This window comes from Anser brachyrhynchus, assembly GCF_964034855.1.
Source record: "Anser brachyrhynchus genome assembly, chromosome: 3".
In the NCBI taxonomy this organism is placed as follows: Eukaryota; Metazoa; Chordata; class Aves; order Anseriformes; family Anatidae; genus Anser; species Anser brachyrhynchus.
This window is the reverse complement of record NC_137696.1, coordinates 112,854,833-112,867,499: the sequence shown is the minus strand read 5'-3', so window position 1 is coordinate 112,867,499 and position 12,667 is coordinate 112,854,833. Positions and strand designations below refer to the sequence as shown.

The following is a 12,667-nucleotide window of genomic DNA, read 5'->3' as shown; positions in this document are numbered from 1 at the left end:
TGTTGTAGCTAATATGCTGTTTCATGAAGCACTCAGACAAATCTCATTATAAAGTTCTTCCTTCAATAATCCAGCTACCCTACTGTTTGGGTGCTTGTGCTTTACTTGTTTAAGTTGCATGAGAAACACTGACATGTGAGTCCAAAGTGACTTTGTCCCAGCTAATCACAGAATCCGAAGTACTCAGAGAGCTATAAGAGAACTCAGAAAATAACCCACTTATTCTGGATTCCAATCTTTCACTTTAATGAAATATTTTTTTCATTTAAAATGGCGTCACAAAATTTTAGTGGAAGTATGCCAAAAATTGCACTAAACATCTTTAAAGTCACACCTTGGAAGTTGCAACAAGAGTATATAGGTAAAAATCATCAAAAAGTATTCATTTTCCTAAAGCTGATTACTTCCAATACATGGTTGATTACTATTTCAACAAAATAAATGGAACAATTAGAGAATACTGTTGCTGGACACTGATGAAAAGAGAAGCTGAACAAACAACAAATCAAAATGATCCCATAAAGTGCAATAACCTCACATTTGCTGGTCTAATAATGTAAACAGCATTGAAATTTGTGCCAAAATTTTTTGGATGGCTTATGCTCTACAAAGAAAAATGAAAAGCAAACAGAATAAATTGCAAACTCTTAAGAATAATAAAAAGCTGTTATCAGGTAAATGAAACAAGTTGATACACCGTTAAATGTGCTATACAAACTCATTTATGTTATAATACCAATGTACCTGGCTGTGCTCCAGGAGCTGGGGAAGTGGCCATGTTGCCACTGTTACTTTTTTTTCAACAAATAATACGTCCTGTCACCTCTCTGCATCATAATCTATCAGTGTCTTTTACAGGGCTCTGACTGTGACCTTTATTCTCTTGGTGTGGTCACAGCCCACTATAAAGATGTATGTTACCTCATTTGACAGGATTTCAGTGAAGGGTGTACGTATATTTCTATGGGAAAACAAGCCAACTGTATTCTACTAGGTCAGACAGCGGCAGATCCTTTGATTGCTGAACCCCCATGAATGAATCTGTGCACAATCTCCACCTATAATTACGCCAGAATATATTGTTTAAGACTGGCAACCTTACTCAAATCCAAAGACACACTCTGAGAACTAGTTTTTAATACCAAATGTATTAGAATTTTTAAAGCTCTGAACTTCTGAATCTTTCAGCATGATGGGTATTCAGGAGTATTGTGAATAAGATAAGATATAAAGACACTATCATGGTTCAAAGAAGCCAATATAAACCAATTATTTCTCTAGCTGCAACTAAGGGACCAATTAGCAGTAGCTGGCATAGAGAACTGCAGCCCATTTAAAAAGGAATAGCAGCCAGAGGGGTCAAAGTCTATTTCAGAAAAGGGCTGCAGATAATATATGTAGTTAAAAAATAAAAGTATGATAGACAACACAAAAGTAAATGATATCTATTAGCACACAAAGGTAGGAGCAACCCAGGAAAGAAGAAATAAAGAAGAAAGAGCAGATGCTTGTATGCTACTGACTCCTTTGTCTGTTACCTACAGGGGAGGATGAACTGGCCTTTAAATGTAAAGGAGAAGAAGTGTCAACCTTCTGTGCTTGGAAGGGCTGAAGTATGGGAATCAGGCCCAGCAGACATTAGGCTTTGTTTGTACTTTCTATTACCGCTTTGATTTCCCTGTTTCCCTGCCTTTTGAACTGGTTGGAATAACTCTGGCATGTCCCTTCAAAAGAAAGTGAAAATGGATCATGCTCCTGCAGCTTTGAAGTGCTGCCTCTGTAATCTACTATCACACCGACCAGCAGAGCTGAATGATTTAAAAGTTTCATACGGTTAAGAAGGCCCCAAGAAATGATGAACGGAGCAAGGTCCTCTCACAGAATGGCAAAGTCAGTGAAATTGATACATGCAGTTCCATTTCATTGTTTGTCTTCAATGAAGATATTTTTCAATCAAATTTACAAAGAGGTGATGAGATGCTTTTATTCATATGCATCCCTAGAGTTAGGAGTATTCTTCCTCCTCTAATTTTCTATAAGTGAAATGTTAAGGGACTATTTTTCTGATTTTCTATGTGGGAAATCAGGGCCTCTAATGAAACTAATAGTCATAATAATAATAAAAACAACAACAATAATAATTTTCCTGAATTGATCTATTCATATAATTTCATCTATTTGTTCCTTGGGTTCTCTTTGAAATCAGGACAGCAAGTCTGAAGTAAAGAAACTCATATAAATCTCTATCTCTGTTGCTAGGTTACTTCAAGAACTGAAGTTAGCTTATTTAAAAATGATTAAAAGTCCACTAAAACACTGTAAATATCTTTACAGGACAGACACATTTCTTAAATTTTCTTGCTTTGACATTTCTGACAGGGTAGGACAAAAAGTGCCTACTGTCATAAAAATAGCTGTGTTTTTAGTTCTAGATCCCTCATGTAATACGAAATTATCTATGAAGGAATATAAAAATAAAATGTTGGGAAGCAAAGATAGCTACTGTATTTTAGACTGTTGATGTCGAAATGTTATTTTTCTCATACAAATTTGTAAAAAGACAGTGTCAGGAATATCCTTAATATTAACTGTAAAAAACACGAGGTTTTCTAAAACCAGAAATTTCTACTTGACTTTTAGCTTTTATTTTATTAATTTCTTAGTCTATTTTTTTTTCATCTAGCAGTTCCTGGTCTGCCTTGTTCTCTGCATGGTAGGTTAGGTATAAAAACACAAACATCAGAGGGTAACTTTTACACTGTAGTACTATTGGTTACTCCTAATCATATTTACTTAATAAATATCTACTTGCAAAATAAACTGATGTAATAATAGGAATCATAAGGTAAATTCATATTTTTTATTTGTGTGCGTAATGGAGATGATTCCATGTATACATTGAGATAATGAGTGTAGGAAAAAATGAAGGCATCTGCAGGTATTTGAGTCTTTATCATGGTCCAGAGAAGTACCTCTTAAGTGTGGACAAAAAATACAAAACAGCCACAACCCCCCCCCCCCAAAAAAAAAAACCACATAACTTTTCTTATCAGCTTCACCAATCCCACTATGTGTTCACTACTACAATCACAATGAAGATCTTAATGTAAAAATTCTGCTCTTGAGCTGATAAAACAAACTGGTCACACTGTTGATTACACAGCTGTCCACAGTTGTTGATTTAAAACTTGCTTAACATAATGAAGCTGAACACTTTTCGTGAAGTTGGATAAAAATGATTACTTTTTGCCTCTGAAATTGATTGAGGACTTTGTTTATTTATGTGTATTATTTTGTTTCAATTTAAAAAAGGTCTTCAACAGAGAATATTTAATGCGTATATTTACCTGAATTATTTAATATATTATATTGGTACTTAAATATTTCTGTAAAACTTGGGGGAAAGACTGTTTAATTTTTGTGTCTTTGTACATACTTCTCTATCCTTCTATCTGTATTTTATGTCTTTGAAAATACTGCTTCAGGTAACGTTCCTTGCTTATCATGTATACTTGAAATGACTGAAAATAGAGCTGAACATTGGAGCAACTCTATTAAGCATTTTAATTCTGATTGTTGAAGTCACATTATTCCTAATAGAGTAGTAGATTAGCTTTACCTGTTTGGTATTCTGCAATCATAAGCAGTGTATTTAAATACATTAATGTCCTGGTTTCAGTTAGGACAGAGTTAATTTTCCTCCTAGTAGCTGGTAGGGTGCTATGTTTTGGATTAGGATGAGAAGAGCGCTGATAACATGCTGATGTTTTAATTGTTGCAGAGCAGTGCTTACACCAGGCCAAGGACTTTTCGGCTTCTCGCTCTGTCCTGCCAGCGAGCAGGCTGGGGGTGCAGCAGGAGCTGGGAGGGGACAGACCCAGGACAGCTGACCCAAACTGGCCAAAGGGGTATTCCATACCATCTGACGTCATGCTAAACAATATATAGGGGTGGCTGGCCGGGGTGGGGGGCCGGCTGCTCGGGAATAGGCTGGGCATCGGTCAGCGGGTGGTGAGCAATTGCATTGTGCATCACTTGTTTCATACACGTTATTATTAGTAATACCATTATCATCATCATTATTATTATTGTTGTTAATATTATTTTCCTGTCTTAATAAACTGTCTTTATCTCAACTCACAGGCTTCACTTTTCCGTTTCTCTCCCCCATCCCAGAGAGGGAGGGGGGAGGGTGAGCGAACAGCTGTGTGGTGTTTAGCTGCCAGCCGGGTTAAACCACAACAATTAATCATATAGAAGATTTCTTTACCATATAGTGGAGTCATATACTGTCAATTTTACGAACATAAAGGGAGGTTATGTCTCATACTGTCAAAAACTGAAACATATTCTTTTTCTGTTGTAAATTTCCTCAGGATAAATTTTGTAAGATACTGATCTTAATTACAGTAGCATTTTAGTAATGCTGGAAGGGTAAGATAATGATGAGGGTATGAGTCATGCTGAGAAGACCTACAGCTTAAATTAAAGATGATTAGTTTTAACTTACTTATAGCATATTTCTCAAACTTTTAAACTACGAAGGGCCTCTGTGTACATAGTATTCTGCTTAAGGCTGAGCGAATTTGACAGAATCTATTTCAATGTAGAATTTTATTTATTTATTTATTTATTTTCTGGGATGTACAATAGATACAGATTCATCCAAATTGTAAATATATTTCTTCTGTTACCACAATAAATGGAACCTGGTATGGAAGCACCTCATGTGAACGTGGAGATGAAATATTTAATTGTCAAGCTAAAGAAAGAGCAGACCTTGTATCTCACATCTGCAAACAGTAACCATAAAAAATAAAATAAAATAAAATTAAAATAAAAAAATGTTTATGAAGGGTAAAATTCAGTTTGACATTGTCACTTAAATGCAAGTATCCATACTTAGGTGTTTACAGATTTGCTATGTTAGTTTGAAGAAATGTAGTCTATTCAGTTAGCAGAGTCTAAAGAGATATTTGTTATCTCCAAAGAAATAACTAGCTGTTAGCATCTAGTGTAATTTCAGATATCATAAGAAAAATATGTGCATGCAATGCTCAGATAAGACATAAGACCTACAGGAAGCCTTTCTGAAGTGCCAGATATCTCCCAGGTTACTTCATATGGCATAAGTTTCTTGAGTACTGGCAAATGAGTCAAGCCCTTAGGGGCTGCTCCTCTGCTTTAGCCCCACTTTAGGCAACTTAATTAAAAATGTATGCTAAACATGTTAGTTACAATATCACAAAGAAACTCAGTTCCTAATTATTTTTTTTAAAGGATGTGTTCTTAGAAATCATTAGTAAAGGCTATGCATTACATTAGCATTATATGCTAATCTCAACTGTGTCTGAAGCTGTGTTGGTTTAGCCTTGGGAAACAGCCAAACACCCAGCCACCTGCTCATTCATTCCTCAAAGAGAGAGGGGCAGGGGGAAAAAGTAGGATGAGAAGGCTTGGAGGGTGAGATAAAGACAGGGAGATTGCTTATGAGTTGCTGTCACAGGCAAAACCGCTTGGGGAAAATCAATTTATTTTCAAATAAAACAAATTGGGTCATGAAAAACAAATACAAATATTAAAGCAACACCTTTCCTTCCCCCTCTCCCTGGCTCAGTTTCACTCCTTCACTCCCAACTCCTCTACTCTCTGTCCCAAATGGTGCAGGGGGGAAGTGGGATGGAAGATTATGGTCAGTGCATAATGGTCCCCCTCTGCCACTTATTCTCTCACACTTTCCCCTGCTCCACCAGCAGTACTGTACTCCCATGGGCTGTAGAGCTCTCAATAAAACTGCCCTAATGTAGGCTCTGCATAGGCCACAGTCCCTTCAGGAAATATTCACCTGCTCTGCCATGGCTTCCATGTGCCATGATATCCTTTTCTCTAAATTGGAAAGATTCTATTTGATGGCCGGACCACGTGGTGGGTAAGGAATTGGCTGAATGGTCGCACTCAAGGAGTTGCAGTCAATAGCTCAATGTCCAGATAGAGATCAGTAATGGGTGGTGTTCCTCAAGGGTCAGTGCTGATATTGTTTAACATCTTTGTCAGTGACATGGACAGTGAAATTGAGTGTACCCTCAGCAAGTCTGCTGATGACACCAAGCTGTGTGGTGCAGTCGACATGCTGGAGGGAAAGGTTGTCATCCAGAGGGACCTGGACAGGCTTGAGAGGTGTGCCTGTGTGAATCTCATCAAATTCAACAAGGCCAAGTGCAAGGTCCTGCATCTGGGTCGGGGCAATCTTAAACACAAATACAGATTTAGCAGAGAATGGATTGAAAGCAGCCCTGATGTGCAGGACCTGGGGGTGTTGGTCGACAAGAAGCTCAACGTGCTCTGGCAATGTGTGCTTGCAGCCCAGAAAGCCAACCGCATCCTGGGCTGCATCAACAGAAGCGTGGCCAGCAGGTCGAGGAAGGTGATTCTTCCCCTCTGCTCTGCTCTCATGAGAGTCCATCTGGAGTACTGCGTTCAGCTCTGGGGTTCCCAGCACAAGAAAGGCATGGAAGACAAGTCCAGAGGAGGGCCATGAAGACAATCAAGGGGCTGGAGCACCTCTCCTACAAGGGCAGACCGAGGAAATTTGGGTTGTTCAGCCTGGAGAAGAGAAGGCTCCAGGGAGACTTTATAGAGGCCCTCCAGTGCCTTCCAGGAGGCCTACAGGAAAGTTGGGGAGGGACTCTTTGTCAGAGAGTGTGGTGATAGGACAAGGCATAATGGCTTTAAACTGAGAGAGGATAGGTTTAGAATAGATATAAAGAGGAAATTATTTACTCGGATGGTGGTGCGGCACTGGAACCGGTTGCCCAGAGAAGATGTGGATGCCCAGTCCCTGGAAATATTCAAGGTCAGGTTGGATGGGGCTTTGAGCAACCTGATGTAGTGGGAGGTGTCCCTGCCCATTGCAGGGGAGTTGGAACTAGATGATTGTTAAGTTCCCTTCCAACCCAAACTATTCTATGATTCTATGTTTCTATGATTCTATGATTGCATGAGCACCAGTGGATATCTGCTCCAGCACCACAGAGTGCCTCTTCATCCTTGTCCTCCACCACCTTCTCCTCCTCCTCCTCCTCTTGCTTCTCCTTCTCTTCTGAGCTTGGTATTCCTGCAGCTGTTTTTCATTCTTTTTGCTTCCTTCCTCTTCTGCCTGTCCATTGCTTTTTGTCTTTTCTAAGTTATGTTTTCACAGAGGTGCCACCAACTGCTGAGTCCATAGCAGAGCTGGCTGGAACCACCTAGAAATGTCTCTGTCTGTCACAGGGCAGTCCCTGATATTTTTTCATAGAGGTCAATTCTGCAGCCCTCCTGCTGCTATCTACATGCAATACATAAGACAAATGAAACAGGAAAAAAAATCTATAATTTGCATTCAAATAGTTCCTCTACAATTTGGATTCAGCAGTGAATCCATTAAAAAACAACAAAACAAAACAAACAAACAAAAAACAACAAACAACCACCACTAACAACCACAAAACATAAAGAGAACAGAATTTAATCAGCTAGGCAGTCATTCCCATACTGCTAAGAAGTCTTGCTTTCACATTCTCATAAATGAGAGAAGCTCAGATCTTCCTTTGATGATACCATAGGAGATCTTTGCAAGGAACATTGTATCAGCTGATCCTATTGTTAAACATCAGAAGTGAATTCTTACCTTTGTGCGTGTTCAGACCTGGTTTTCCCATCATCTCCCGCATATCACAGCATATCTCCTCTATTGATATGTTAGAATGAAAGCAGAATCATTACAGAGAATCTTTCATTTCTTTCTAGAAAAAAAAATTGTTAAACTACATACTTGTTTTCAATATAGTAGTGAGGTTCAAATATATGGGCAAATATTTGATCTTATCTACTTATATTGTAGATGCTGAAGTCACCCAACAGGCAATAATGGTAGAACCATGCCAGATTCCATTTAAAATTATGGAGAAAATTAAGAGTTTCCAGGACTTATATATCCCATCTTCAAATGGGAATGTAAAGCAGCTTGCATGAACTGTATTCTCGAAGCGACCAAGTCAGGTTCAGCTGCCTAAACAAGGGCACCTAGTGCTGTTTGAAATACCCTATCTGGTCTCCAGCTCTTCTTCCACAAAGGCACAAGCACCCTATGGGCGCTTTCATACTTGTCATGCCCATTTGGATTTCTTATGTACACTATGATTCAAAAATGCACTGATTGTCCCTGGTCTGTGGTCAATGACTATGAATCACCCTTCACTAAAAGATGAATAAGCTCCAGTAACTCTATTGACTTGATTTTTCCTCTCCATAATTGGAGTGTAGGCAACCAGCACTCCATGGATGTTTATATGTCAACATATTAATTTAGGCTTTCTAATACACAGATGTATCTCACTGCTAAAACAGGTGAGGGAAATTCCCTTTTAAGGATGAGTACGTACTAGAAAATTAAGCAACGCATAGGTATACTTGCCATAATAGAAATATAATTACCCGAACTATTAGGTTTTTAGAATCGCAGACAAGATTTCCCAAACTATTTCTGGCCATGATTTAATAGCTAGTCTAGAACAGATACCATTCCCAGTAAGCAGTTTGGATGTGGTTACCCTGTCCTGAGTTCTAAAATATTTTATTAGTAAAGATGCAGTCAAACTATGCTAGCTGACATCAAAGGCAGAGAACAGACTCCAGCACAATTTTTGTTTTGAAAGATGCAGCTAGATGTCAGCTACAGATCCCCCCTGGTGAAAAAGCATTTTACGGCTATCTAGTTAAGTGTATGAAAACATTTTTCTGCACTATCCACACTCTCCTACAGCCACACAGAGGACAACACAGGCAGTATCCACCTTTGAACACAGAGAAGCCATTCTTAGGTTACCCAAAATTCACATGTGCATGTAGGGAACTATGTGCTGTGTATAAAATAAACTTGGTAGAGTAGCATCAGTTGACCAGAGTCTATCCATCATCTTCTCAGCTTCACCCCACACTGAGGAATTTACTTACTACATCTTTCAGAAAAAAAAATTACCAAAGGCAGTTAAGCCAAGCTCCATGGTATAAGTAGATATGTTGACTCTGTCTTCTGACTTTTCTATGGGCAGCAAAGTGCTGTCAGATTATTGGTATCACATTGGTAGACTATTGAGTCTTCCAGGGATTTTTTTTCATTTTTTTTTCCTACATCTCCATGCCAAAGATAAAATAGGGAAAGTAGCCACTACTTCTGTGTGCTGAGGATGTAATAAATTATTAAAATATACAGCTATTCAGCAGAAAATATATACTATATTTTTTCTCAATAAAATTGGCAAATGCTCACTTTTTAATGCATTTTATATGCAACATTTTTCTGTCTTAAAATGTCTCATATTTTGTAAATGGGGTTTTAGAAACCTTTTGAGATATGTTGATGAAATATTGATTGTCATTTTCTTGACTTTTCTCACTCCCCAAACCCTCATCACCACCTGCAGTACTTCTGATTTATATTTTTTTATTATTTTGACAAATTAAAAACATTTCATACTGTGAAGTAACTACTAACAAGGGAGAGTTTCATACACACATACATAAGGAACAAAAACAAGCGTACATCACATACATTTCTATAACTGCTAGGTGGACTGACTTTTCAAGTTCTGTACACTAGCCTTGCCTTTGAATTTATGGGATGAATTCAGAACACTCAGTACTTGATCATGCATGCACATAAAGGGATGCCCAACTTCAAGCCTACGAGCAATTGTATGGAATTATGTTAATAATTCAATATAGCCTGAAATGTTTATAGGATCTTTCATTGATTAACTTAAGCTGATCTAAAAGAAATAATCTTGCAGTCTGTTTCAATAATTCTAATTTTTTTTTGGAGTACCTTTTTTTTTTTCTTTTTTTCTTCCAGCATACACTGAGCCTTTTCTAACCCAGTCAAAATTTGATCCAGAAATTGAACTAGAATTGTGTACTGAAATACATGGACGTTAAGATCTCAGGTTAAAGCTGTGAAATTTTCCCTGTAGTTGAGACTTAACAGATAAATGTGCAAGGGCTGAAAAGCTTCCAAAAACCTAATGGACAGGAAATTGTGCCTACATGTACTGTAAGTTGTATCTGAAAAACTGCAACCATATAATTATGAATACATGGTTCGTGAAGGCTGGAATCAAAATTTGGTCTAAGAAATTAGAATTCAAAATTTTGTATTTCTGGCTGGGAAATTGATGACTGGTATTCCAATTTAACTTCAACCTTTAACTTAAAGTGTCCCAAGAGAGACTGTATCTAACAAATCCCTGTGGAGTCTTCCCTAGTAATGTAAGGTGGTTCAGTCCCACAAAAGGGCAAATCTTATGCAAACTCTAAAGAACATGAAAAAAAAACATGGCAAATCTTGTGGGATAAGCTGTCTTTTCATATAATAAGTAATTTTAATATTCTATTGTGATTAGCAAATAATAAGAATGACAATAGTAATAAAGCAATACCATGGTTTAATTGAAAATGTTATGACTTGAAGTATTTTGAAAAGGAATGTATTCTCAAAAATGTAGTGGAAAGTCAGTACCTAACAATATCCAACAAGAACTGGTGCTTTTTATATATCACGGACAGTGTGAATCTATGAATATTTCACAATCTATCTGTCTATATACTCTAAGTTTAAATATATATATATGTCCATAAAGAGGATATGGACATTTTTCAGTGTTCTGCATTAACAGAAAGGATTTTCCCATTTTCAAATTTCCTGTCACATTTGCATTGCAAATTCTACTGTGTTGCAGCAAGAGGCAAACTAGCAGGTTGGTGACCCTTAACATTTTAATTTAGTAACTGAAAATAAAAAATGCAGTGTACCTTAAAATATTCTTTTAAATTATAACTGCAACACAGTCATATGTATAAGTAAGTGCTAATGCAGAATAAGGGAAACTTGTAAAGTTGCGTGCTAATCCTTAATATATGCTGTAAATTCAGTTCCCCTTTCATACCTATCCACAATGACATTTCTGCAATACAGCACAAATAACTCAGAAAATACACAACTGGACTAGCAATTACATCAGACTTACCAACAACATTAGAAACTGGGTTGTTTATGATACAGTGTTTATCACACACTGCTGTTTATCACACACTGGAGGTTAATTAATGCATCGTTGTCTTGCATTTTGGTGTATATTGTTGTGGTCAGTGTACAAAGGACAGTTCTTACTAAAAGGTACTTTGAAACTTTTATTTATATCTTGAGCTAAAGATTCATAGTAAGCTGATCCCTTATCTCCCTGCTGACACTAGCTCAACCAACTACTGTAGTGGTCCTCATTCTTACCCACAGGAGGTCAGTGCCATCTAATCTCTTCCATCTCTGCCAGTGCTGTTTGAACTCAATTAAACTGGAATCCTGGGTAGATTGAATATACATTTTATTTTTAGAGTTGACCTAAAGTCATTATAGAAATTATGGCTAAGGAAATGAAGAACTTATCTTTTTGGATTTTTGTCCTACTGGTGGTGGTACTGAATAGCTTTGACATTCAGTAAAGGTTTGCAGATACTTGCTTATCTAGTGCTACATTATGTCATTGTTCTTATTACAGATATCCTCTTTCCTAGTCTTTTATTCACTCTAGTTTTAAATGTCACAGCAGCTGAATAGGGAGCCTCTGTTGCTTGTTTACATAGGCTAAGAAACATAGGCCTGTTAATTGTTTCTCTCCCTGGTACTCGTTTATAATCCATTTACACCTACACTCAGTAAGTCAATTTCCAGGTTTCTTTTGGGAGAGACTATTTCACTCCATAAAGGAACCTTAACAGCAGCTGAAGAAATAGATTTCTTTAGGGGCTAACCTCTACAGATAGTGCAGAGGAAGTAATGTTAAAGTTAGCTTCTTTTAACCAGTGTTATTCTTCAACGCTGGTTTATTAGAGTTTGCATACATACATGACACCCTTGCCTTCATGTCATGCTCTGTGGAACACATCATGCACCCACTGTAATGATATAAAACACTTCTGTGGCAGAATGTGGAGCCCATGAATCTTCCACTCTGGCCCACAGGGGTTTCAAAAATATTGGAAACATTTCTCTTGCAAATACAGGAGACCTAAATGAGGTCATCAATAACTCACACACAGATAAATTGGGCAGCAGCACATTGAACACCAAAACTATTGGCAGTGCAAATCTCTGGGATAATTTCCACTGTGTAGATCTCTATGATCATCATGAAGGACTTGCCTATTTTAAACGAATTAACTAATCCTTATGATAAGATCCCATTTTTTTGGATTTATGTGGCAAGGGTTTGGTAGAAGCAGGGCTGCAGGGGTGCCCTCTGTGAGCAGAGCCCAGCAGCTGCCCCATGTCAGATCGGAGCCAGCTGCAGCCAGCTCCAAAAGGGACCGGCCGCTGGCCAGAGCTGAGCCAGTGAGCAACGCTGGTTGGGCCTCTGGGAGAGCAGAAATGAAGAAAGGGAAAACAAACAAAAACAAAACAAACAAAAACAACAACAAACAAAAAAAACTGTTGCACAACAGCAGCTGGGAGAACAATGAGTGAGAGAGCAGTGTTGGTGGAATTTAGATGCTCATCAGAGTGAAACCACCAATGGCAACCCTCTTCTTACCTTATGTATGCACCCACAATAAAACATGCTGTAAGGTAAAGATGTAT

The 12,667-nt window shown here is 37.9% G+C and overlaps 1 long non-coding RNA gene across 2 annotated transcripts in view; it reads right to left on the bottom strand.

The window, feature by feature from the left end:
• Nucleotides 1-12,667, bottom strand: part of LOC308192405 — a 95,361-nt gene that overhangs the window by 64,891 nt on the left and 17,803 nt on the right. For both annotated transcript variants that reach the window (XR_013948780.1, XR_013948781.1), the window contains one exon: nt 7,667-7,726. This is a non-coding gene — a long non-coding RNA (uncharacterized lncRNA). The remainder of the gene's footprint in view (nt 1-7,666; nt 7,727-12,667) is intronic.